General features: G+C 51.3%; 1 long non-coding RNA gene across 1 annotated transcript in view; it reads left to right on the top strand.

Moving 5' to 3' along the window:
- LOC308058489 overlaps positions 1-27,480 on the top strand; it is a 35,205-nt gene extending 7,725 nt beyond the window's left edge. The window contains exon 2 of the long non-coding RNA XR_013925848.1: positions 6-27,480. This is a non-coding gene — a long non-coding RNA (uncharacterized lncRNA). The remainder of the gene's footprint in view (positions 1-5) is intronic.
- Positions 27,481-27,835: the final 355 nt, after the last annotated feature.

Here is a 27,835-nt window from a genome sequence, read left to right as displayed (position 1 = left end):
CGCAGCACTGCCCAGCAGCTCCCCTGCCTGCATGCTGCCTGCTGTGCTCCTTCCTGCTGCCACACTGCTCTGAGGCCACTGCTCCTGCCCTACAGAGTGTCCATGTCCTTGTGTAAGTACACAGGTGTGTGTGTGCAGGAAAAGCAGGGAGGGAAGGGAAATAGCCCCAGGCTTTCTGCAGCCTTCTGCAGCTGCCCAGTGCTGTAGGCAGCTTTAGCTTTGCAGAGTGGGTGCCAGGGTCCCATCTTTCACTGACGGGTGCTAGGAAGCATTTACTGTGAAAGGCATTGAGTGACCTGGCGTGGGTGGTCCCAAGGGGAGGAAGAGCAAAGGCGATGCAGGTCTCTCCTCCATCCCATATGCCTTCTTTAACCTGGGCTGTGCCACCACTCGCTGCGAGCCTGGGGCTGGAACCTGGGTCCCCAGTCAGGTCCTGATGAAGGGAGCTCCACCCTGATGGCTTCAGGAGAGCCTAGCCTGGGGACCCACAGGCTTCGCCACTGTGTTTTCAGTGGAGTGAGCAAAGGAGGCATGTGGTCATAATCCTTTGACAGCAGAGCTGGGTGCTGCTTATCCAGATATCCAGTCCCTGCCCTGACACCCATGCCCCAGTGTGGCCCTGAGCAAGCTGTTTGGTCTCTGAGGCTGGAAGCGTGCTATATGGGGGTACCCCTGGACTTTGGTGAGAGAGATGTTTCTGGTTCGGTCTGAGGTTTCCTAGCAAGCCGTTTGATAGCTGAGTATGTAGAAGTGGATGGAGGATTGATATTTGAAATGCATTAGTGGATGGAGGAAAAAAGTGAGTCCCTCCTCAAAATAGCAATGTGCTAGCATGGGCAGCAACCATCTGTCCACTGCGCTGGCTGGCCTGTGCCAGGCAGCACACAGCTGGCATTGCCAGGGGGGCACCGCTCTGCTGTGCCATGCCGGGCTGGTGTGTTTTTTTTTTTTCAAACTTCTCTTTTATTGAAGAAATAGCAGACATTCCCAGCCAGATTTGCTGCTGGCATCATCCCAGCCACATTGCTAGAGTAATGCCAGGAGCCAATTCTGCTCCAGGGCTTGACTGTCATTCGAAATGTGAAGCGGCACCAGTTAAAGCTGCTAAGGTCAGGATCCTGCCGGTGAGGAGCAGAGCAGGCTGCTGCACCAGAGCTGCCCACAGTGAAAGGCCACGGAGGAGGAGGAGACGGGAGCACAGGCAGGGAAATGCTGTGCAAATGGAGCTGTTTGTAGTAACCACTCCTAAAACACTGTGCTGCACAGATTGGGATTGCAGGTATTTCCCATACCTGTCATGTAAAGCTCTGCTAATCCAGCAGCATTGTGGTTGGCTTTTTCTCCCACATCTGCTCTGCTTTTTCCCAGCAAGAGAAGCATGGATCAGCAGCCCCAGTTCACTCGCCACTTCACACCCCTCCCTGCTTGCATTTGGGAAGAGTAGGCAAGCTTTGGTCTGGGAGCCAGAGCGTACTTGGGAGCCACCCCTCCTAACTCCCAGAGACTCAGAGCTGAGAAACTCACCCAAACTCAGGGGAAGCTTGCACCGAGATGGGGCGTTCTGCATTTATTAACCCCCATCCCCCTCCTGGTCCTTTTACTGTTTTTCTTTCTTTAGGAAATCAAGAAATGAGTTCTTTGCCACCTAGCATGTCAGAGGAGCCTGGTGCTTCACAGCTGGGGCAGCCCCTGCCTCACCCTGCCCTCTTTGTCTGTCACTGATTTTTATTTCCAAGCTAGCTCTTTATCACCAGTTTAAAAAATCCCCACAACCATTTCTAATGCGTCTCAGGTATAATCTTCCCAGGGAGGCTGCGTCCCCTCGCCACGTGCTCCCTGCACTCCTGGAAAGGCTGGGCTGATTGCATTCATGCATCAGTGTGCAATCATACGGCCACTTCCCTCCCTGGAGGATTTCTCTCTCTGCAGGAGGATCCCTGAAGTCAGGGGGGCAGGGGAAGGATGCACAGGGAACAGCAGTGGCAGCCCTGGCCGCGGCTGCTGGGTACATGTGTGAGGCTGGTATGGCAGGGGCAGAGGGACAGGCAGGGGGAGGAGGGAAAAAAACAGGTAAAGAGGAAACAGCTCAGGCCCTTTCTCTGTGTCCCAGGTAGGCTGCATCACCTCTCTGCACCCCGGACAAGTGCACACCTGGCCCCACCAGGTGTAAATTAAGGCAAATATCTTGCACGTCTCTACCCTATCTGCAGGTGAGACACACACCAACACACAGTTTCCAGAGGGGCTAGAGCAGTAAGGGAGCCTGTGGTGGATGTGGGCACAGCAGTGCAGCGAGGCTCCACATGACCTCTCCAATCTTGGGGCTCACGGCAAGCCCCCCTCCTGCCCCACCACCAAGGGTGCTGGCTCCAAGAAGAGCATCAGCATGGCTTGGAGGCTCTCCGGCAACCCCCAGCATAACTACAAGGCAGCGCCCTGCCACGGCCACGCTCCTGTCCCCACCACCAGCATGGGAGCGTGCCCCAGCTGCTCCTGTCCCGCTCCTTAATTTTTATCCAGTGTCAACAGCTGCTGCGCCACGCAGGAGCGAACCGGAGGAACTGTCGGCTTTAAACTGGCTCCTGGAGAGACCTCCCGACTAGTAAATTTTCCAGCTAATCGTGTCCCAGTAGAGGGGACACTCACAAATCAGCACAGCGCCCGGCACTCCGGAGCAACACTCCCTCCTATGGGTACAAGTAATCCTTCAGAAGAGTGGCCGGGGAGAGGGGGGTGTTTTTCCCTGTGTTCTCAGTTTGCTAACTGCAGGCCTGTGACGGCTCTTCCAGGGTAGCTGTTATCACTGCTCCTCTTCCAGAGGCAATTAGCCTGCTTCCCCCGCTGTTTGCACAGGCCTCACGGGCAGCAATGGGGGCGATGGAAAGATGGGAAGTTAAACTTGATTGCAGAGCCACAAAATCAACAGGATGACAGCAGGAGCCGAGTATTGCGTGAAATAGGATGTAAAGCTCATTTTCTTTCGTTCAGCAATGGATTCATTCCCAGCTCAGGGAGAGCTGCTGGCTGTAGGTCAGACGGCACATTGTCTTCTTGCCATCAGGCTTTCACTCTGCCAAAACCAGACCAGCCAGATGCTTTTATCAGAGTGATGACCCCTTGGGTCTGGAAAGCAAAAGTCCTGGGATATTGTCCCCCTCCATGATGCAGGTGACAGCACTCCACACCCCTGCAGAGCATGGGACAGTGGTGGCCATCCCCTGCGGATGGGCTGTTTCACTGCGTGGCGCAGGGCTGTGCTGTCAGACTGCAGCACAAGGCTTTCCACAGGCAGTTCACATCTCCTCATTCAAAATGTCCCCCCAGTCCTTCTGTCCTTCCTCTCTGCCTCTGATGGGGTGTGAGTGGGTTTGGGGTATGTGGTGCTGGACCAGCAGGAGAGGGATGACATGGTGCTGAGGTGGCTCTTTGCACTTTAGTTTTCTGTTGCAGCCAGAATGCATTATCTGAACCCTTAACATGCATGAAACACCCCAGATCCAAGCTGAGTCCATTCCAGTCCCACTTCCACTGTAAGCAGCAGCAGGATGTAAATTATGAGTTTCCACTTTTTTAACATTATTCCTGGTTTTGTCAGGCTTATCCAGCTGGTGGCATTTCCCAGGGAAAGCTTTTCCCTTCTCCTAGTGCCCCAGGGGCACCTGAGAGCCAGGTTGGGACAGTTCTGCCACTTGTGCCCCCCACAAGCCCTCAACTGCTCACGGAGGCTCCTGTGAGAGCAAGGAGATGCCAGCTGCTCCATGAGGAGCCCTTGCACAGGCATGCCCCCTCCTTCCCTGTGCTGTCTCCTCTAACCTGTGGCTGGAGGGGAGGGCAGCCCCCCGCTCTTGCTGCCACATGGAAGAAAGGCCAGAAGGGAAGCTACCTGGCAGCCTTGGTGTTAACCCAGCATACGTCCACTATGACTGGCTGGGAAAGCCCAGCCTGACACCCGCCACCCATCATTCAAAAGGGGCCCTGACTCCATGTTCTGGTTTGGGGGGCACACGGCCCTCGGCACCTCCCCTAGATGCAAAGACCTGCAGCAGGCACCTGCAGGTGAGTGCGTCAGGCTTGGTCCTTGCTGTAATCCAAGCTTGAGTCCCTATGCCGTTTTTCCCTGCTGAGACTTTGGGCACTGCTTGTCTTTGCCAGAACCTCTTTAGGGGTCAAGCCCTTATGCAAGGATGCTGCTGCCTCTTCCCATAAAAGGACTTTGTCATTTCTTCCAATGCAAAGGCTGAGGAGCATCTAATACAACAGTCAGCAGGCTGTTGCAGAGAGGATGCCTCTTCTCCACTGGCCTCTTGCCGCCTCCATCCAGGCAAGCAGAGGAAGACGTGCACGTACTCACACCTGAGCCCACGCTCACCTGCTGTCTGTGGGAAAAGTCCCTTGGCAGGGGGAGGCAAGTCTTCTCCTGCTCTGCAAAGTTAGAGCTGCTGGGATATTCCCATCTCCTGCCAAAAGCACTGCTGCTGAAATCACATTGCTGCAAATAAAACCGTCTCCTGGCTAATTACTAGGGAATGGTTCACCTTCTATTTTTAGACAAGCTTGCAAGCGTGTGTTGAAGATTATCCTGCTCCTGTTTCTCTCCCGTCTCTTTGCTATGCATGTTTCTCTTCCTTTCTCTGCCTCGCTGTGAGTTGCACTGAACCAAGCTCAGCTTCCCCTGGGGTCGTGGAGCAGAGGACAGCCATGCCCTTGCATGCCAAAAACAGTGATTCTAAAGCCATCAAGAGCAATTGCTTTAGCATTAGGTGGAGAGGAAGCAGCGTTTAGCAGAGCCAGGAGTTGCTTCTCAGCTTGCCATGCCCAGCCTCAGCCTGCTGAGTGCTCCCTCCACCTGGCCACAGCTAGGGACCTGCTTCCATCTGCTCAACACACTGTTCAAATCGTCCTGTCCAAGTTCTACAGTCTTCCAAGACAAGGGGGAATAATAAAGAAGGAAAAAAAAAAAAGCTCTTGCCTGTGGGGCAGTGAGCACATAACATGGAAGCAGGGGGCAGCTGGATGGGGACAGAGGTGGGCAGGAATAACCACACGACTTGTAAATCCTGCATGTGCAGCGGCTGCAGGAAAGCATGCCATGGCAGTGCTGCTTGGCACAGAGCTGCACGCCATACTCGTCCTGCCGTGCCCACAGCCGTAGCAAAGAACGAAGTCTGTTCCACCCGCCGGCCAAGGGGGACCAGCCATCATCACAGCAGTGCTGGTGCTGCCTCAGGGTAGCAGTCCTCCCTGCCAGGATACCTGAGATAGCACGGCTCAGAGAGTGGGGGTAACACATCCAAAGTAACCCTGGAGCCTGCAGGCATCCCCCCTCCTGCGTGCACGGATGCAGGAGGCCCCGGCCAGAAGGAGTGCATCCAAGCCTGCTTGGCGGGTTAACCTTGGTCCCAAAAGTCGGTTAGGCAAATTAGCACAGCGTTTTCCCTGAGCTAATTAACTTCCCTCACAGCAGGGCTAATGAGCTCCATCGCAGCGCTTGGCTGTGGCAGCTAGCTGGCCCCTAGGAGAGGGGCTGGCCTCGAGGGCTCACTGCAGCCTGCAGCATCGCAGACTCCCTCCAGGAAACCCCCCCTCTCCAGCCCCCACTGCGCAGCACCACTGGCCCAGGAGTAGGGAGGTCAGTCTTCCCCACTGGCCCTGGGGGCCACCTGCAGTTTGGAGAGTGTGTGGGAGTTTCCATCTGGCACCAGGCAGGTCCAGGATGCTCCTCAGAGCAAGGCAGTACCAAGCACAAGCCTTGGCACCTCGGAGCAGCTTCAGAGGGACATGGCTGGGATTCCCTCCACCGGCGAATGAGAGTGTTTGCGAGCTGCCTTTCAACATGTCTCTTTTTTGGTGAGCATGGGTGCAGTCCAGCCCTGTGTCCACTAAAGTCAGTGGCCAGTTTTCCATTTATTTCGGTGTCCAGCAAAGCAAAATGTCTTCAGTATTCTCTTCCTCTCCTCCCATCCCCGCAAACCACATTTATTTTACCCTCCACTCGACTCTTCCAGGGATCGATGGGTCGTCAAGATGATGAGTTAGTGCCTGTAGTGACAGTGGCACTTTCCATTACTGCTGATATACCTGGGGGACACATGTCTCCCAAAGACTCATCAAGGGGGGGAAATTCAACAAAGAGGCTAAAACTGTCATTTCAGTGAAGCCACCCCAAAGCCACAGTCCTGCAGTGCAGACAGGACCTTCCCAGACTTGTGAACACCCCCTGGACCCCTGGAGAGCTCCAAGGACACCAGCACAGGCACTGCAAATGTGGAGCTGAGTACAGGCTTGCACCTAGCCTACTGCTGCTTTGTGGGGTTTTACTTTCCCCTTTTCACTGACTGATTTTCCCATGGAGAGCCATTTGAGTAAACACTTCTAGCTGGGGAATGATTTCTTTTCCTGCGTATCTTTCATAACTAGCAGACACTGGGTTTTTTTGAGGTTGCGTTATTATGACGTTTTAATTGGCTCAGGACTAAGCAAGTCTCAAAGCCCATTTGGCCCTGGCGTTTTCAGGCAGAACTGTTTTCTGTCTCCATTTTGATAGATACTTTACAGTGGCCAAAATGGCCTTGCATTAAATAAAACAAAACCTCCTTTTCTTTTACAGCTCATGGGTGATCTGGTTCCTTCCCTTCCTGCTTTCATTTCACCTTGAAACATGAACCGTACCTGTTCCCCCATCACGAGCTGCCCGCCCCCGCGGGGATGGCTGCAGGGTGAGCGAGCGGCAGCTGGGCTGCCTGTTCCCACTCGCCTTTGTTTCACTACGGTGCGTGCAGGAGCCAGGTCTGAGCCGGCACACTGAGTAATTGCAGGATTTCAGTCAAAGAGGAGGCTGCAAGTCATGAACCGCTAATGAATGGGTGTAGCTGGAAGGGCTGGCGGGGCCGGTGAGGGATGCTCAGGGCCCGTGGGGTGACAGCCAGCCGTGTGTTGTGGCAAGGGCACTGGCTGTGCCACTCCAGCAAGGCTGGAGGATGTATCAGAAATGTGCCACACAATGTGATGTCAGTGGCAGTCAGCAGTGAGACAAACCCCCAGTGGCAGCAAAGCCCACACAGATCATCCCCACGTGCAGCAGTGCTAATCTTTAATTTGTCACACCCGCATGGCTCCCCGGCTTCCTTCCTCCCTGCCTTTTATTTTTTTTCCAAAGGTGCTGGCTTTGACACTACCTGACACCCCGATGCTCCCGCTGCTTCTCCAACACCCCCCAGCTACCCCTGGGCTGCCCTCCTTTCCCACGCTTCCCATCTGGGGGGCTGCCACCCACAGACCCTACTGCCACCTGGGAGCCACCCCGCTGCCCTGTGCCTCCCTCCCACCCTTTCCTGTTGAGATTTCCCTTCGGAGCAAAGCTGCGAATTGCTGGGTATCAACAGCTCCCCGGGAGGGTCTCCAGCGAAGCCAGAGAAGACCGCCTGAATGCTGGGTACAGTGCTCATCCACCGCCGGGTCCTGCCCTCTGCAGCGAGAGCAGCAAGCAGCCCTGGCCACCGGCACGCTGCCTGGCTCGTTAGGGTCACCACCAGAGGGCTTTTAATTAGCGATGGCCAAAATGCGCAGATCAAACCACTATGATGGCCCATGCCACGGCTCTGATCCAGTGACACAGCACACACAGGCACCAACCTAGGGACATGCATCATTTATCAACTCCCCTGCCTGGCGCACTGCTTGCTTGCAATAGCAAAGATGCAGCAGCTCGCCGAGCATCGGAGGAGAAAAGCAACAGAACCGCCAACTAATACCGCACCGCTACCAATACAGTGCCTGTCTGCCCCAGTCTTCCTTGGACTGGAAACCTTTTCGGTCAAAAAACCTCCAGTTTGCTTGTGCCACGTCTCAAAATCTTTTGGGTTTTGGCCCATTCTGAGCTAAGCCACTGAGAGGCTCCCGGAAAGGAAAGGTGCGGGACGGGTGTCAGGCAGCTGAGGTGGGTATCGGGCCTGCAGCTGGAGGGCTGGGTAAACCCTGCCCTGGGCTTGGGTGTGACACACGAGTTGATGTCTGTAATGTATCACCCTAGGATCTTGTGTCAACAACTTCCCTAGCTTCATTTTTTTTAACCAACCTGCCAGGTGTTACTGCAGTTCATGACCTGAGATCCATTTGTTTTTCTTCTGACTTTATGCTTTCAATATGATTTACAAAAATTGCTTATAATAAAGCTCATTCAGCAGCTGGATAATGGTTGTCAGCGAGTTAAGAGACACTGTGGTGTGTTTAGCACAGAAGCATATTGTGTATCTGGGTCCCAAAGCTCTGTGGTTTTGGGTAGCTTCTACTAAGGGTGGGATGTGCAAAGGTACCTATGAGGTGCCAACAAGGTCATTTATTGCAAGGGACATGAGGGCTGCAAAACTGAGGAGGGACAATAAATGGTCTCAACAATGAATTCACAGCTGTAAATCCAGATTAGGAGAAGAGTTCAAGGTCTTGGAAAGGCTGCATTAATCCCTTCCTAACCTTGGCCTTAAATACTTGAACGTCTGGCTCTTTCCCCACTGCATCCCCATCTGGCAGCTGTGACCTGCCTGCTGGGTGCTGCGTGGGGCCAGGGAGGGACACCGGCTGCAGCTGCCCATAGGACCTGACAAAGCAGGTCCTCATCCCTCAAAAACATCTTTTTGTCCCGATGTTACTTGCATGCCCAGAGCACGGGCGCTAAGAGCATGGTGCTTGCAAAGCCACCCCTGCGGGTGGGAGCCTCTCCTGGGCAGGAGGGGAGGGTCTTCACCAGCAGTGGGGCTCCTTCCTTACCATGCCTGTGCCCCAGCAGAACCTGCCCTTCTGTTCACCCTTTCTTGCTGGCATCACCTCAACCACCCTTCCTCGTTTTGGGATTTATTTTATTTTATTTTAGAGTTGGACAGAGAGATGCTTTTGTGGCTAGCAGCTCTTGGGTTTGCCCATCATTCCGCCAAACTCGCTCCACATAAGCCAGCACTAAGTCTGTGGGCTAATTGGCTTTATTTATTGTCTCTTTTGCATAGTGCAGGGGGTTATTTGCTGTTGCTGCTGCTTTGCTTATTTGTTTGGGGCAGGGGTTTTGTTTTTCTTTTTGCCTTCCTCTCAAGGGCCTCTGTAATTATCACCTCAGGCATCAATTATGGCTCAGCAGTGCTTTTGGGCACTGTCCGAGTTTGGGAATTGAACAGCCCTGGGGAGGGGGAGGCTAGGCAAGGGAGTCTGCATTGTGCGGATGCCACGGGGTGATGCTGTGGGGAGGGGCTGGGAGCACCACAGGGATGAGCTCTGGGGTTTCATAACCAGGGCTTTTGGGATGTTTGCTGTCATAAAGGTCTCCCCGCTGAAGCTGAGCTGCATAAACTGTTGGATAATCTGTGTTAGAGGCTTTTCCTCTCTGGCAGGAGAGCTGCTGGATGCCAGCCACATGAGTGTTTCATGCTTGCAAACCTCTACTTTGCTTCCCAAATTCAGCCGCTCATAATTCTGCCAATTTTGCAAACAAAAAATTGGAGAGTTTTTTGCATGGTTTATTACTAGTAAAATCCTCTTGCTATTTTTTTTTTAATTGCCAAAAAGTGCAAAGAATGTTTCATTTCTCCTGAAACATGCAGAAAACGTATTTTGTGGGTTTTGGTGTGGGTTTTTTTTTACTTGTTTCCCCTGAAATGGAGGATTTCCATTGCAGCTGTCCCATGACTTATTTTTCTCTCCAGGGGAAAGAGGCTGGGAAGGAGTTACCTTCCCAGAAGGTTGTCTCAGGATCAACACACCCAACTTCATTACACTCCTGAAAAAGTATCACTGCAGAGCCCAAAGCATCACTTGGCAGAAAGAACGTGCTCCTATCAGCTGTCTTCCCTTTCATCCTCTGCTACGGCATCTCTTCAGAAAATCAGGGTAATTAATGTAGCTGTGTCTTGTCCTGCCTAACACTTTGCGCTGTGCTTGCCATGTGCTAAGAGCCGTCTGCCTGATTTCTGGTTAGTGTAGATGGAGGGGAAAGAGGGAAGCAAGAAAGATCAAAACCAGAGTGATGCTGTGCAAAAGACCTGAAACTGCATCTGGGCTCCCCACCACAGCCCCATCAAGGGGCACATCCCCATGCATGAAGGGGCTGGCCGCAGGGATGCTTGGAGCCCAGGGATGCTAGGGGCCCATCTGCCTTGGAAGCCATGTCCTAGGAGTCAAGCAATGGGATTAAGAAGTCAGCCAGACATGCTGTCCGCTGGGTAAGATTAGTCCCTGCTAAAGCATTTCTTAATCCTAGGCGCAACTGAAATAATCTAAGCACAGATTAACCAGGTCCAGCTGGAGTTAAGCTCCCTGCTCCCCGTTTATTTTTGGCAGGCAGAGACTACTACTGCTCTGGTGCCTCATCAGATGTTTGCACACCAGACACTGCCCAGCAGAGTAGGATTTGGAAACTCAAGTGTAGTAGATTCACTTTGCAACAGAGGTCCTAAATCCTGCAGTTTTATCACAAGTTTTGTGATACAGGGTGGCATTTTGTTCCCGGGGCCCAGTGTCTCAGATTTCTCTGACTGCATAATAAACCATCTTTTAGCTTCCAGGAGAAAAAAAAAGAAATTGTTGGCCCTCAAAATGCAAATAAAAATGTCAATATGAAGCCATCTTCAAGAAAGCCTTTCCCTAGGGCTTTTCTGTGGGGTAAATCAGTGACTAGCTCAGGGAATTATCTCCATCAGCCTTCCACACAGCAGTATTTGAAAAGCTACAGGGTTTGGGGAGAAAAAATATAACTTCATTCCATGAGTCTCCTTTTTACTTTCTCAGCTGAAGGCTCACGTGTGGCTGGGCCTGGACACAGGAGCTGAAGGTCGTTTTGCTTTCAGGATCTCCCTGCTGCAGCATCTTGATTTTCTTTACGTGAAACTATCAGTGAAGGCTCGTTGAGTTTGTAAAGCTTTGAGAATGTTCCTATTATTCTTAGATATTACAAAAGCTTGCTTTTCAAAATAAAATAAACTCTGCCAAAATCTCATCATCTGCCTTTAAGTAATCAAGGAAAGGAACAGCATAAGGAGCATTAAAAATGTAAACTGGTATTCCCAGACCCTTAAAGCAGCTCTGGTTTTTGGGGGTTTGGTTGTGTTTTTTTTTAAGAAGAAACATCTAATTTTCAGTCTCTCAAACATTTCTGGATTGTTTTAAGGTAGCAAGAACACTGTGGCAATGACTCACATTACTGCATTTCGATACATCCCATTGTCATCTCCAGTATGAGACACTTTGCCTTTTGGCTGAAATACAACTTTCTCACAGGCACATGTATGCATGCATGCATCTGTGTCTCTGCACAGAAATCATATACTGTGAGAAAAAGCTGCGTGCAGGGTTCTCTTGGAGCTAGAGGCTCCAGCGTGCTGTGTTAAGGGCCAGAGGGAGCTGCTGGCATGCCATGCAGCCAAAGAGGCTGTAGCAGGGGTGGCACTGGGTGCTGGTAGCACTCCTTGGGTGCTGTGGCATGCTCCCTCCAGCCTCTCTGCATACGTGGTTGCTCTGCAAGAACTGTCAGCTCCGAGAGAGGAATGTCCTGGGAGATATGGGGCAGCTCAGTCCTCTCTTCAAAGAAGGGCCCTGCCCAGGGAGGGCAGCAGGAGGCAGGCACAGGTGCTGACCATCCCCAGGGAGTACCCAGGCACCTCAGGTCTAAACCAACAGGAGCCTCATCCTCCCGCGCTGCCACGTTTTCCTGCTGCTGGCAGCCATCCAGGCTTGTTTTACTGCTTCAGTCTTAATTTCTTGCAGCAACAGGCTGGCTGGGTGAGTGGGCACCTCACTGTTTAACGAAGAGCCACGTCTCCATGCTGCATCCTGGAAACTTCTGCATGTGTTTTACAAAGAGGGACAGGTTAAAGGGATGGATTTATTTTTCCCTACAAAGGCCAACACTAGACGGCAAGACGATTGATCAAATGGTCTTTTTCCCCATTTACTGCCCTTCCCAGAAACCTGTTGTATCTGCACTGCAAACACCTCCGATGGGATCTAACAGCTGTGCGATGCACGCAGTGCAAATGCTGCACACCTCAAATGTGTGATGCCTTTATCAGCCCTCTTAAGCGAAAGGCTGGAATTAGACACACACTGTTGCCACAGCACTTTGTAGCCACGCGAGCCTTCTGTATACCAGCAACGCTCCGCAGCATCCTGAACGCAGAGCTGCCGGTCCTGCGGCAGCTACAGGGATGAGGTAGGATTGCTGCTGCCCCTTTCTCCTCCCACCATCCTGCTTCCTTTGGATGCATGCTTCCCTTCCCCAGTCTCCAGTGGGATGAAGCAGAGGGCAATCAATTCAGGGAAAAACCCCCACGAGTTTCCCAGGCAGCACCTTTTCCCCCTTGGGGAGCACAGCATCATGGAGCATGGTTATTAACCAGACAGTCCTGAAGGACATTTAAAAATAAATGAAAAGGGCTGTTCCGCTCCTGCAGCTGATTACAGGCATGCCTGTTGGGTTTTTTTTTCCAGAGAGTGGAAAAGAATGCTTGGAAAAAATTCTGTAATTTTCCCTTTTTGCCAGATCAGGCCTCTGTGTAATAACAAAACCACGGTGCTCACCGCTCGCTGCTCTCTTTGGGACACCCAGGCTAAGCGAAAGCGCGTAAATCTGCGGGAGGCCTGGGGCCACAGCACAGCTGTCCTGACATGCTATCCGCCTCCCGCCTCCCTGCTATGTCTTTAGCATCTGAAACGCAGGAGACACGCAGATCTGGAGGTAAGCCCTGGTGGGAAGGAGAGCAGCACCAGGTCCTGCAGGTCACCAGTTAAGCATTTCAGCCCAGAGCAGATCTCTCATAATCCACTTTTTGGAGATAAGCTTATCTAGACCCGACAGCTGAATTTAACCCTGAACTTTTGATCTTGATTTTTAGCCTCGGCAAGCCTATACATTTCCTTGAAATTATACACACTAGATTTCAGCTCCCCTGTTACAACGGCTCCACCGCTCCCTTAAAAGGGACCTGCATGGCTGTGCATGACAGCATCATCCAGTAATGCCCTTGGTTTCACAGCCAGCCCTGCAAGTTAGACAGGCTCCTGGCTGGGGAAAGCCTTCAATTAATGACAGTGGGGCTCCAGCAGGAGAGGAGCTGGATTTTACACTTCCAGTGATAATGCATTTGAAGGTAATATTGCACAGGAGTGGATTATAACCCCAGCACTTTGCTATGCGGGCTTTTGGAAATTTGTTTTCAGTGCATAGAGGCAGCTAGAAACGCTCTTTCTCACTGCATGAAAAATGCACTTGATAATAGTCTTTCTATTTTTTTCTTTCTGGACAAGCTGACTGCGTTGGGGCTGTCAGAGCCATGACAGACTAGCCAAGAAGGGGTTTGCTAATCAGTTTTCCTAGCATCAAATCAGCATCTGCTATATATGATCAAGGAAATTGAGGAATCTCAATGTTTTTGCAATATTGCTTAGTTGGCCATGAAATATGGGTGGTTCTGTGAGGAACAGCTTATTTCTCCCTCACGAAGATAAAGCAACTTTGGCTAACGATGAAGCATCGCTGCACGATGAAGCCAGCTAATAGCAGCGCTCTGATGAGGGCAGATACACAGCAGCATCCCAGCAGAAGGGAAGGGAGGCGTAAACAGCTTTGCAAGTAAGACATTATTAATATGGTTGAACTACAGAGGGCAGAAGGGATTTCTTTTCTCCTCTTTCACTCCAAAAGCAATATTCTGAAAACGTCTAGGTTCCCATGTTTAGCCAAGAAATTAAACTCTTAGAAATTTAACTGGATGTTTTCTAGCTTGAGTATTGTTTGGTAGCACACAAGACCAGTGTTCCTGGGCAAGGCAGTTGTCTGGAATTGGGCTGAGGAAACACTCTCCTGGCCAAGGGGTGGATAAATAGTATTTAAACAGAGCCAAAGTCCTACTTTTGGAAATTATTTGGGGCTCTACTTGCCCAGGTCGCTCCTGACACTAGGGTCTGAGCTCTGCAAGCTCTCTATGGCTTCTGAAATGTACCTTCTCCATTTGCCTAAACAGGTCTGTAACACTCCCTTGTCTATGACATTTGCCACAGCAACAAAAAAGCTCCCGGGGTCAGTGTGAAGTGCCATGACTTTGTGGAGTTCATGGAGACCAAGAGGCCCACAGCAGCTGAGGGCCAGGCCCTTTACTCTCGAGGCAGGGCATATATCCACACTACCATGGGTACCCCAGCCCACCTTTGCAATGGGAGCACCCAGCTCTCAGGCAGCTTTTCCTGGTCAAAGTGATCTCTCGGTTTCTGCTTGGCAAGACAGCTGCGGTAGCAAAGACGGAGGAATTTGCTTCCTTCCCTCCCACCCCAGCACTAGCATTTTTCCTAAGGGTGAAAAAAAAATAATCCCAGAGCCTACCACATGCCTTCCCTCCCTCTCCATCCAGCTGGCGAGCGGGGGAGTCACCGCTATGCAATGGTGGGGCTGGCTGTGGGGAGACTGCTCCCAGGGCCAGTGCGGCAGAGCTCAGCACTTGGATGGCTCACAAGGGAGGGAACAGCCTAGTTTTTGTGGCCCTTGTGAGATTTTTAGGCCAACCGCAGGCCGGTCAGTTGAGATCCATGCTGAAAAGTGCAAACCTGTTCCTGGGACAGAAACACATAAGCCCTTTTTATCTAACAGCCCTGTGATATAAGCAGCAGCTGGGGATTTATGCTGTCTTTGAAGTAAATTGCATCCCGCTGCACTATAGCATGAAAGTTAAGATTTACCATTGCCGGGACACTGAAGACCCTGGTGGAAGCAAGGGAATAAATAGTGCGGCACTCTTCTTGCTGCCTTCTGCTGCACGACTCAGCTTCACAGACCTTCCTCCCCTCTCCGCCCCTGCTTCCACTTGCATTGTGTCGGGGAAGCAAATTGGTCACATCTGCATCCAGCCAGAGAGGAACAAATGTGCTGGCTAGGCAGCGAGGAGCTTTCTGAGGGGGGATACCTCAAAGTAAAATGAAAGGCTGGCCATCAAAGGTAGAAAACAGACCAGTGGATGAAAGGGATTCTTTGCTTAGCTTTGGTAAGGCTATGAGGTATTAATAAAATTTAAAAAAGCACAAGAAAACTGGGGCATCCAGAGCAGCACGGTTTTTTCCCCCTCCCCTTTTCCTTCGCTCATCCTCTGTCATCAGCGGAGGGGAGGGATCGGCATCCCCCCATGCTGCGGCAACCACTGTTTATCTTCACTCCTCAGGACGCTGCCATTAGCAGGGCTTCAGTGTGCCGTGATGCTTCATCATTAGCTGGAGGTGCTTGATCTGGCTGGAGAATAAATGAGCCGTTCCCCCCGAAGAAACCCTTGCGTTTCATGGCCAGCTGAGCAAATATTTTGAAATATTCCATCTCTGCAATTTCAGCAGGCAGATAAAACAAAGGAGGATCTGATACAAAAGGGCTGAATTCTTCTGTTTGCTCTCCGGCAACCCCACCAAAGCCAGTAGCAGTAACAGGGAACTGAGTTCAGCACAGCAGGGAAGCACATGCATAAGTCCCATGGAAAATCCCTGTGGTCTTTACGGTTAATCATGTCCAGTTAATCATGTCCAGAGGTGGACAAGCGCTCAACTGATGCGCTGAATCATGACATACAGGCAATTACCCTAAATCAGAGCAGTACCTTCCCATCCCAAAAGGCTCCATTATGCTTCACCAACTCCTGAAGGGAAGGCAAAAACCCCAAGCAGAAGCACTGTGGTGTAGGGAGGATGAAACGGCCAGGTGTTCTTCTGCCGCCTTTCCAGCACTTTTCTAACCTCGTGAAAAGTTCTGCCAGCTCTTTAAATCCAGGCAGTTGAGATTTACAGCTCCAGGCCCTCTGGGCAGCTTGCTGAGTTTACTCTGGGCTTCTCCCAGCCAGCTGCCTCAAGCCCCGCAGACAAGGTTTCTCAGGGGCTGAGACTTATGAACTGGGCAGTGTTTGGCCTCCTTCCCTCTGACTGCAAATATGTGTCTTCCCCTCTTCTGAGCATCCTGGCCCCCTTCTCAGGCGCTCTGCTGAAGCAAAGTCCTTTTGCCACCCTTTCATTGCCTGGGCCCAGCATGGCAGAGGGATGCTCTTCATGCATGCTGACAGAGATCCAGAAGAAGTTGCTGCCTGCTGGGAATAGGCCTGCCCTCACCCCATGCCACTGCCAGCAGCTCAGGCACCCGATGAGAGTTTGGCTCCCAGAGCATCTCAGCTTGTGCTCGCTCGGCATCAGCAAGGAAAGAGCCCCTGAGGAAGTATGTTTGTTAGCTGCAGCATCTCTCCTGCTGGCCAGGCTCCCATAGCTGCACAGCCAAGACCTTGGAAAGCTGGGTTATCCAGCCCCGGGATGGCAGTGCTTCGATCGCCTCCAGGCACTCAGCTCAGCAGGATTCCTCGCTGCACCACTCTGCAATTGGAAGCATTTTCCAGTCCACCACTTGCTAGGAGAAGAGAAATACCCAAAATGAGAGTTTTTGTGGGGAGGGGATGTGATGCTGGGGTGGATGGATTGGTGTCTGATAAAGGAGAAGGAGATCCCTTCCCTTGCTGCTTACACTGTCTCTAAAACAGGCACTCCCATCCCAGGAACAGCTTTGGCATCCATTTATAGGATTATAATATTACCACACATAAAGACACAAGCTAAGCTCTATTTTTCATTTGTGCACAGGGGAAAAGGCAAGGCAGGAGGAGGGCCTGCGTATTCTTGTTTAGGAGCCAAAGACTAATGTACCCAGCAAAGCAAAATTAACACAAATACCATGATTATGCAGGAAAAAAAAAACTGCCAGAGAATGTCATTTCACCAACGATATCCTGCAGTTTCCCACCGGCAAGAGTTCGAGAGGTGGCATAGTTACAGAGTACATCAGGGCAGGCATTTGACTGGAAGCATTAAATACCTCAGAAAGGTGAATGGCCAAGGTCTTTCCAATAATTAAAATGTGTGCAGTCTTCATAGACCAAGAAAGGGACAGAGCTATTGTTTAAACAGGTAATTAGAGCTGTATTTTAAGCAAACTTGAGGAAGTAACGAGCTCTTTCAGATGGAGAGAGCAGCTCTCCTGCTCCTGGTTCCAGCATGAATAACTATTGTCCCTCCACTCACTGGTGGGGGACCGCCACAGTGCTCCCAGCCCCACTCCCTGGCAACTGCGTCTGGGTGGGGAAAAAAAAAATCCTATTTGATTTCACATTTTTCACTCCCTGTCTCCTTCCTTCTGCGTTCAGGTTCAAGAGAATTGGCTGAGCCACTTTTTTTTATTAGAGCTGCAGCAGGAGGGAAAAAAAAAAAAAAAAGGGACCCAGTCAAGCCCCAAGGGAAGGGAGGAAATAGCATGAGCCAGCGCTTGCTTGCTCGCACACACGCTCACACTCTCTCACACTCTCTCTCTCACACACACACTCCCCATTCACACAGGAACAGCAAAAGGGCAGCCATCTGGTAGAGCTGGCATAGAGGCAAAATCAGGCACCCCCACCCCACAACCCAACCCCAGGATACTAGATAGTCTCCTCGGCAGCCAAATCCATGTGGAGGAGCCCCATGGATGCGCCATCATCTCTTTCTGGACAGCCAGGGATGCCCATTCTTCTGTTGGAAGATCCACACTGGAGCTAGGCAGGGAAAGACCTAAAGTCTTCACAGTGCTGAGGAGGGGGCCAGGGAGCCATGCTCCCCCCGGCTCTGCCTCCTGCAAAGGGCTAATCCCTCCCTCACCTCCCTCTAGCTGCTGGCTCCAGATCCCTTTCCACATGAGCTGGGGGGGTGGGGGGGTGGGGGTGGGGGGAGATGCCAGCTTCTAATTAACCCCCTTGTACGCAAAACCAGAGAAAACAATCAGACCTGGGGGAAGGCAAGGAGGCACCTTTGCACCGTCAGCACAGTCTTCCATGAAAAATATATAAGGGCTAGACATCAGCGATAAGGAAACAGGAGAGTACGAAGAACTGCGCTCAGCTGCCTGGCTTTGCAGCCCACGTTACTTGGGTTGCTCTGACAGTCCAAAAAGAAAAGCCTCAAACAAAATACTTTGAACTACAAAGGGCTTTGGGAGCTGCCTGAAAACCAGGCTTGTGGAGAGCAGCAGGGTGAGGGCATACTGCTCTGACATTGAGCAGGGCGAAGCAAAAGCCCCTGGAAAGCAAAGGGCAGGTCGCGTCTGGGAACAGCCCATGGCTGTGCACTGACCACAGCGATTGTCTCATGCTCTGTTTGTTTGCAGCCTGGCCTCAGAAGCCAGGCCCAAAGTTTTGTATGGAAAACTCAGGATGAATTTTTGCTCTGTATTTTGCTCCAGAGGAGAAGACTGATGCCAGCAAGCATGGAAGGGCCAGCCTGTTTTGAACCTGGTCATCTCTCACCCCTTTGGGAGTAGAGCTGGAAGACAAGGCACAACACAATGATGAAGGACATCCTTACCCCTTCAACAACTCACTACGCTCAGAGCCACCTCTTTGACAGTCAAGGAAGGCTTTGGGTAGTTCCCTGAAGCAGTTTTGCTTGCTTAGATTTTTTCCTTAAATACCAGGTTAAATTATAATAATGACAATACCTGCAACATGCAGAAATCTTCTTTCCTCTTTCCACTAGAAAGGGTGGGAAAGAAAATGAGTGAGAGTATCTTACTGCTGGCTTTGACTGCCCACATGGTACTGCATGAACTTCAGAAATAATTTCTATTTCTTGTGTCAGGATATCAGAAGGTTTTGTTGCTGCCCCATCTCCCAGAGCCCTGTAATAATGTGAAACTGTCGCTGCTCTCATTTTCTGTAACGCTATTTCCTGCAAGAAAGCTGTGAAAGTGTTAACGGTGGGTGGAAAGCAGGGGGAAACTCATCTATGTGGTCTTTAAAGAGCCTAAGGTCAGATTTCCTGTCCCCTGTGGCTGGAATGCTCAGCACTGCTCCGGGGCTGGGGGTCTGGCTGCTGGCAGGACCCACCGTGCCAGCGAGAGCCACGGCACGGAGCCGGAGAGCTGCGAGGTTAGCCCGGGTCTGCAGGAAGCTCCCCCTCCTGACTTCTTGACTAAAACCACCGAGAGCTGTCTCGGTGGCTGCTGGTGTGTCAGTAGCTGTGAGTGTCCGGCTGCCCTACCGGGGGTCTCACCCCCAGCCCGCGGGAGCCGGGGGCTGAGCGCATGGTCAGAGGGGAGCTGAGTTTCGTGCGGCCGGGTTGCACCACTGGAGCATCTCGCCGCTCTTCCCCGGCAGGGCTGGGCAAACCCCGGGCTTTTCCCAGGAGAGGGGCCAGCCTCAGCAGCACAGAGCAAAACAGCTCCGTCCCCTGACCTCCACCGTGGGCTGACTTTTAAACAGCTCAGAGCACAAACATCCCGGTGACTCATACTGCGAAACTGGGGTATTTTAATTTTTTTTTTTTTTTAAGTAGGCGCGCTGCTCCATCAGTCAATTACTTGAAGAGCCGCTCTAATTTGGCACCCAATTGTTTCCCCAGCTGCCGCTGTGTCTGATCTCTGCTGTGGGCAGCAGGAGCAGGCTGCCTGCACTGGGGCGGGAGCACTGGCTCCCAAGGGGGGAGGAGGCTGCCCGGCTGAGCAGCCCCACGCCCGCAGAACAGCACTAAAAATGCAGGCATTAAAAATATCTCAGGGTCACAGGTGATTGCTAGATAATAAAAATGACTTCGGGAGGCGGTAATGGGAGGGACAGGTCCTGGCGGCAGGGGAGCAGCCAGCCAAGGCTGGCCTGGCCACAGTGGCTATCTGTGAGCCATAGCTGTGGCCGCCGCTGCTCAGTAACAAATGTGATGTGACATTTATGGCTTTTTCCACTGTGGATTTTAAATTGTTTCACAAAGGTTGCTTAACAACACTGTCCCCTTCCTCTCTTCCTTTCTCTCCCCACCTCCTATTTAATATAAAAAATAAGTGACTTCTCTCCCATCACACGAGAAGTCAGCGGCTGAGCCAGCAGCAGAGCACAATTCCCCAACCTCTGTCTCCTGCCCTTTAGCCCCTACAAGCACTCCCTTTTTTCCAAGAAATCCAAGAATAGGAGCTGTACCACGACAGCTGTTTCTAAGTCAGCGAGGACTTTTGACTGAAAAAGAAGAGGCTTGCTTTCAGCGAGGAGCGTTGATTAAAATTGCACTGCCTCCCAGGCATTGCGAAAGGCTGCGGGTGTTGTGGTGAGGCAAGCGGGTGTGATGCTCCCCTCTCCAGAACAGAGATACCCAGAAGCACGAAGAGGCTTTGGCATAGCTCCAGCCAAATATGTGTCTCTGGGCTGTAGCTCCTCTTTCACTCTTGTAACACAAGCATTTCCATATTCTGTCGCAGGCACGCATGCATGCATTCACACACGCACATGCAAACGCCCACCTCATCCTTCAGCGCTGCCACCAAACTGCTCCTCCAGCTGCACCCGCAGGCAGGCAGGCAGGCAGGCTCCCCACACACCCGTGGCAGAGAGCAGCCCCTGCCTGCACAGCTGCTCATCTGCACTCCTGCTCCTCTGTTTTACCTCCTGAGGCCTGTTCAAGTTGGGACATATACAGCAGCAGTTCCAGCCAAGGGCAAAGAAGCAGCACAGTCGTTTTGGAGGAAGCCCATCTGTGCTGTGTGCAGTAGAAAAGATGCCTGTGGAAGGACAGGCTGCAGCAGGAAGGCAGAGCGTGATATTCCTGCCCTTTTCTAGTCCAATTCTTGGACTAGGCTGTGAAGTTTTTAGCATGTCCTCACAGTGCCTAAACTGACTTATGGCACATGTAACTCTTTTTTCTTCTTGGTGGGAAAATTAGGATTACTCAAAGCACTTGCATTCACACATGCACTCATACGTGCACATATATCCATTTGTATGCCCTGGTGCTGCCTGTAGCAATACAGGCTCTCAAAAGTCATTCCTGCAAGTTTGCTCCACCAGACTGGACCTTTCTGCCTTACTCTGCCAGGACATAGTCTGCTGAAACTGACTCATTGCCCAGACAACAAACAAACCATTGCACCTCATCCACAGAGTTCTCCAGGAGCTCCAGGTGAACCTCCTGCAGTCTTGGATTCAGGCCACTGTGTCTGCAGGTGATGAGGCCTGAGACCCAGGACTTGCTTTGATGTGCTCACAGCAGCTCCTGCTTGAAGGCACTTGGGCTCCACATCAGGTGGCATCTCCTGAGGGCAGGTGACTCCCCACCAGAGGGGAGGAGATGCAGACCCGTGCCAGTGAGGCTGGGTCACTCTCCACCAGGCCAGGCAAGAGAGTCCCAGCCAGATGGAGCCAGGAGAAAGCACTACCAAGTTGTTGGCCAACTTAGGATGTGATGTTGGCTTCACAGGAAGCTACTTGGCTGCCTGTCCCTGAATCAAGATTCAGTGATGCCAGGAGACAGGCACAGCAGGGAAACTGAAAGCAAAAAATGGCAGAGTGGATGGCAACTCGACATTAATTCATTTTTACCATATGTCTGACTATTCATTACACTCTACCATTCTGTTATACAAGACTCCTGGGGGTCTTCTGTGCCATTTTATGGCTAGCAGGGTTCCTCTTTGCTTGCGGCACCATGTTACCATGCGCTCAGGCTAATGGCTCACAAGGTCCAGCGGCAGAAGCAGCCCCATCCCGTGCACAGGCAGCTACCGGCAGCGATGTACTCGGGCGTTCACAGCCTGTCCCCGGCACACCACGGGCCTGCCAGGTCACCTGGCGCAGGGGTCTGTCCCCTGGGAGCACGCACAGGCAGGTGACACCTGCTACAAACACACTCTGGCACCTGCTGAGAGACCCCTACTGAGAAGCAACCGGGGGGGTGGGGGGTTATGGATTTGCAAATTATTCTGTATTTCTCTGCGGTCTCCCTCTGGAGTACGTTCCTGGCACGGGACCAAGCCCCAGCTCCAGCAGCAAGCGTGATTCATCCTGGCAGGCGGCGGTCTGGGAGGAGGAGGATCACCCGGGCTGGGAAGCCAACACCATGGCTTTCCTGCGTGCACTGTCTGCAGTGGCAGCAACAGCTGTTTCTCCTTGTAAAGTGGGAGGATTGAATTAGCGGCCCCATTGCCTGGATCTAGCTGTCCAGACCCCTGTGCGCCCTCATGGCTTCTCACCCTCACTCCCATCACACGCACACGAAGCAGCAACGCGCTGCCTACACAGCTGCCTGCACTCTGCCCTCTCTGTATGCCTCCTGAGCAGAGCTCCTGTCCCGAGTCTGCGCAGACCTCCGTCTTCTTTAGGCTGCAAGACTCTGGACCAACTCCTCGTGGATAAGCCCCTCTGAGGGACATCAAGGGGAATCAGAGGGCATTCTGCACAGGGAGGTGCAGGGGTCTCTCTCTGGATGTCAGTAAGAAAGGCACGACAGCAGGTAGTGTAATGATGATATTGCTTTATTAATAAGATAAAATAAGGAGAGGAATACAAAGATAAAGTAATTATTATGTCCTTTCAGGTGCTGGAAACCCCACGTACGTGCTGCATCAGTTGGCCTCCAGCTGAATAGCCACAGCACAGACTGCAGATCCCACCAGTGAGGGGATGGGTCTCCCTCCTGTAGCATGGTGCCTTTAACCTCACATGACAAAAAAAATCATATTATCTTCTTCCGACAGGTAGGGACATTCTATCTTTCAGGATGTCTGCCAGAGCACACCACCGGTGACACCAATATACATCTCAGCATTTTCCCTCATGTTGCTGCGTACATGGGTCTGCAGCCTCCCCAGGACAGGCCCCAGTAAAGCAGACATGGCTTGCTCAATGTCACTAGCTCCTCAAATATAATGTCTTCCTCAAGGCTCCCAATAGGGAGAAGACCCTTATTTTTTCTTTCTGTCAGACATGTCCTTTTCTGCTAAGTTTTTGTGCCTGCTAGTGATCACAGACTGAAGCCCAACCACAAAGGCTTTAGTTACCCTGTGTAATATTGATGATAAAAAATTGCTTCAGTGTGTTATTTTTCTTTTAAGGGGTGCCAGGTGGATATACTTGCAGGACTAGCATGGACTCAGTACAGCAGTGACCTGTAAAGCACAGGTACATGTATTTCCTGGAGCACCTTGGGGATACTGAAATTGTGTCTGATGTGAACTACTTAGCAACAACTGTATCAAGACAATCAAGACTTCCTGTGTCTGCTTCCTTTGCCATCAGGGACAAAATAAAGCTCCTCGCAGTCTGACATGCCTGGGACCTGGAGAAAAGCACCCAAGCAGCTGTGTGGGAGAAGTCCCAGAGGCTGCAGGGGGAGATCCGATTCCCAGTCCTAGGGTTGCAAGCCATGCAAAGGCCAAGACACACATGATTGAGAGCATAACTAATATTTTTGGCGTTTGTCCCTAAGGCCACTTGGTAACCCACTCTTGGAAAACTTCTCATATTCTGCTTCCATTCTGCTGAAGTGTCTGATCCCTAATATCTGCACTCCTTCCACTCCTGCATGGCCAGTTTTCCAAACGGTTGGTGCTTTGCTGCAGAGTGCTTTCATTTGAGATTCCCCATTCTGTGCCAAACCAGGAACTGGGGCAGGGTTGAGGGGAGAAAAGTCTTTTAAAAGCAGTATTTATATCATTCACTCAGATGCAGTCTTCTGTGGCACTAGGATGATCTCCAGAAAAGGGGGAAAAGGCTGCAGATACTCCCCTTAGTTTGCCTGGGAGCCCAGAAGCAGATTTCCCCTTGTGCTGTGTTCGATTTCTGCAATATTGCCTGCACATAGGAACGGCTTTTTCTTCTGTGGGAAAGGAAGTGTCCCTGTTGAACGCTTCTGGAACCTGACTTTATTTTTTCCTTCTTCTTCTTCTTTTTTTAATTCATCTCCCACGCAGTTCCTTGCAGCTCTGTGCCTTATGACAGCAGGCAAGCCTTTGGGCGGCACGCCAGCGGTACGAACCAGCAGCGCTTCCTGCCAGAGCCAGGAAATCTCTGCTGCAGCTTGCGGTGCTGGGAGGCTGGCTGCTGCCCTCAGCGAGGCACGGCTCTCCCCACCCTTCCTGCCGGTGGGATGAGAGCTGCTGATATGCCCAAGGAGGGATTTACTGATCCAGTGTGCTCCCTTTTCCAGTTCACAAACTGTTCATCAGCAGCCTGCAACCATTTCGCGTTTATTTAATTTAATGAATGAGTTTCACTGAGAGGCGCTGCAAAAATTCCACATCTAAATCGGTATTTGCGTTCGTATTGGCATATTTCCTAAGGAACCTGAAATCATTTATGTTGCTTTATTGGCTGCCTGCTATAGCTAATTAACAACATGAATTAGCATGGAACAGTCCCAAATTCAATTCTTGGAAAAGCACATAGTTTTTGTCCCTGAAATTAGAAGGCGTCAAATCACATACACAGCACATGTATGATACATATGATACATACGTGTGTGATGCACATACACCAAATACAAACCTAAGCAATCAGAGATAAGAGCTTACTGACATTAATCCACTTCAAATCATTGTTCAGACTAGTTGAGAGACAAACATGCATTCAGTGACCTTGCAGAGCACGCAGTTCCTCAGCTGATGCGACACAGAAAGCTCCTGAAATAAATGACGACTAAATCCTTACCAAAGAAACACGCAAAAAGGATGGGTTAGAGAGGTACCCAGATGAACCCCAATAGCCACCAAGAATATAGGAAAGGATCACATCACTTACTTCTTCTGGTGGAGTAACAAGTAGTAAGGCTAATTAAGAAATACCTGAGCAAGGCTTTCGTGAAAGGTCTGTTCCCAAGGAAGACTCCAGCTCCTGGAGGAGCCATTGCAGAGCAGCCCTGAAGCCAGCCAGGGGATGTGGGGGGTGATATCATGGGTATGTGCAGACGAAGCTCGTGTCAGCAAGAAGGAGACTTGCAGCCCCTGCGGGAGACCTCGCCAGCGGGAGGCAGAGCACCAAAGGGAGGGCCAGGAGGGTGAATGCAGTGACCGGCGTGATACAGGGCTGGGACAGGCTGTGTATTAAAAGTGTCTCTGCCAGTTCCTTGGAAACAACCGAGAACTGAAAGCATCAAAGAAATAAAGCTGTTGCCAGCTGGAGGAACAATAGGCGAGCCAGAGCTATCTTTAGCTCACGGGATTAAATTCAAATTGCAAATGCAAAGGCCTGGAAGAAAAGGCCTTCCTGCACTACCGAGCGCCAGCGTCAGTGCACAGCACAGCACAGCACCAACAAGCATCCGCAGCTTCTTTGTCATCCGCTGTCATAACCTTACCCAAAGGAAGGGTAAAAGGAGAGACAGAGGGGAGGGGGAGCCCATCCCTGCCTCATGGCAGCTCTCCCAAAAGACCAGATTTTCCCCTGGGAGGGATGCTCCCAGGAGTGTGCCGTGCCTCAGCAGAAGTCTTGCAGACTCCAGCATCGGTAACTGTCCAGCTACAGCCACACCAGTGCCTGCTGGTTTTCCTTGCTTCTTGTTCAAGGAGGGGGGAGCAGGCAGCAGCTGGATGTACAGGCAGTCAGCACAGCCTCCTGCAAAATCATCAGGCCTCCAGGACAGCAGTGTGGGGCTTGGTTCATCTGTGATTCTGAATTTGATGAGAGATGATAAAAATTGACCCCATGTACTGTTTTCCTCTGACACCTTCAGGCTGGGTGGTAGCTCGTGCCGACTCAGTTTACGGGCAGTGGCTCTGAATCTCTGGCCTACTGACAGCTCCCAAGGGTCCCTCTCAGCACAGCAGAAGAAAGCAAGTCCTCAGCAGCGGTTTTCAGGCTTTTCCCCTTCATCAGAAATTCTGTACAGACTGAAAATTAAAGAAGTTCAGCACAGCTCTGTGGCAACCAGGACATAGAGGAGGACTGTTGGGAACACATCCTTGCTGCCAGCCTCTGGAAGGGGGTGTTGATGTGCAACCCTAAGCCAGATTTGGCTAGTTTAGGTTGCATTAAGGGACACATTGTCTTGCCTTTAAGACACTTTAAGATGTTGTCTTAAAGCATCATCTCACTTTAAGACGTTGCTAGAGTGTGCTAGCTAAGGGGCTGACAGCTCACTTAGGTCTGACAGCGCACATCAGGCTGGCTGGCCATGGGGTTACATCTGCACCGTGCCCTCCAGATAGCTAAGCTCACTCCCAGCCAGCTCCCACTGCTCCTGGCTGCCAGTGTGACCGATAACCCTGCCGTGGAGCACAGGGCAGTCCCAGCAGAGCTCTGGGCTGCCGCAGCTATGCCGCTACCTGACTTCATTCATTTATAGCCATCCCCGGTGGCTGCAGAGGGCTGGGGAGCAGGGGCTGAACCCACAGGGCTGCAGGCAGCACGGCCAGTTCCTGCTCACACAGCAACTTGCACTCAACTAAGCACAGATTTTGAATCTGGCTCCTGCGGTATCAAATTGGGAAAAAAGCAAGCTGCAAGTTAGGGATTGCAGGCATGGCAAAGAGAGAGCAGGGGAGGCTGTTGCCTGATAACTTGCCTAATGAATTGCAGGCTTCTGAGCTGGTTTGTTCGGCTGGGGAAATCCAACAAACACCTCACACCCAAGCGCGAGGAAATTGGTTTAATAGTCTCGATGCCTGTAATGAAACACCACCAGGGAGCAGAGGTCCCAGCTCTCACCTCCATGTGCAGTTTTCATGTTATAAAAAAGCCAACTTCTCTATGATTCCACCAAGTGTTTTGAGGTGTTGTTTTAGAGACACAACAACAATTTTTAATAACAGCGTAAATGACAGTCGCAGAAGATCAAGCATGTAGCCGTCCAGCTAGGGCTATGTGCAAAGCCTGCCAGCAGTGCAGTGATTTTTAACTCTGTGCTGCAGTCATCTGCCTTTTTATGTTTGTTATTTTGTTTTTAGGCAGCCGATTAGTGGTATCTGGAGGGCATTTGCTACTCAAATACTCAGCCTGAATGTGCGTGAAAGGAAGGGCTTGAACAAGTGGCTGGGCTTTTTTAGGAGGAAGAAAAAGGAATTCCTGCTGGCTGCTGCAGCGCTAGAGCTGGGGGAGAAGGCAAGGAAAGCTGCACCTCCACCCCAGCCCTGCTTGCCGAGGGAGGGGAGCGGTGCAAGGAAAGCCTCTCTGCGGTGGGGCAACCTGCAGCTGTGGCGACGTGCTGGCACGGCCTCCGTCCTTGGACCGCCAAGGCAGATGTGCCGGCACACTGCGGGTTAACAGCTAAGTTATAACTTCAGCTGTTAAAATTCATGAGGTGTAAAATACAAATTGCACGTGGTGGATGAGCTGTCTTTAAAGTTTATATATTACTTTCCCCCTCCCTGCTCTGGTTCAAACCTCTGTTGGCACAAGCTAATTAGAGCTCACCAAAGGGGGAAGCGCGGCCGTGGTGGGGCGGCGCAGGTTAGGGGGGAGGTCAGCCAGGGCCCCTCCAGACCCTGTTTATAGATGTTTGGCTCCGGGAAGCCAGGGGAAACCCACGTCCTCCGCATGCATGAACAATCTCAGATCAGAATTAATCGTTTACTCTCGCTTCTTCCTCTTTCAGACTTCTCAGTTTGAAAGATACAAAGCACTGCCTTTGAAGTTTATGCTCTTTTGTTTGATTATTCCCACAGCTCGATTTAAATGATTTTCCTATTAAAAAAAAAAAACAACCAAAACAAAAAACCAGCAAAATATTTAAAAATAGTTCCCATATCAGTAAAGGTTTTGCATGGGGTTTTTTCAACAAACTCCAATCTCATTTTTTATGTGGACCATACAGCTTGGCACACTACACCTTCCAGAAGCAAGCTTTTTGCATTTTTTCTTACACTGTTGCCCTCTCCTCAGTACCACTACTTTCACCATCCTAGGGAGAGGAGGAGTAAGTGGAAAAAGGGCAGGTACTGACATGCATATGGGAGTACCATCCCCATCTGTGAGGATTTCTCCATGCCCTAGGTGACCCTATGTATTCTCACTCCGAATTCAGTCCCTGAGGGGGGTTTACTTACATAGTTCTTTCCCCACCCAAGGAC

Source organism: Falco punctatus, assembly GCF_963210335.1.
Source record: "Falco punctatus genome assembly, chromosome: 2".
NCBI lineage: Eukaryota > Metazoa > Chordata > Aves > Falconiformes > Falconidae > Falco > Falco punctatus.
This window is presented reverse-complemented; position numbering and strand designations above follow the sequence as displayed.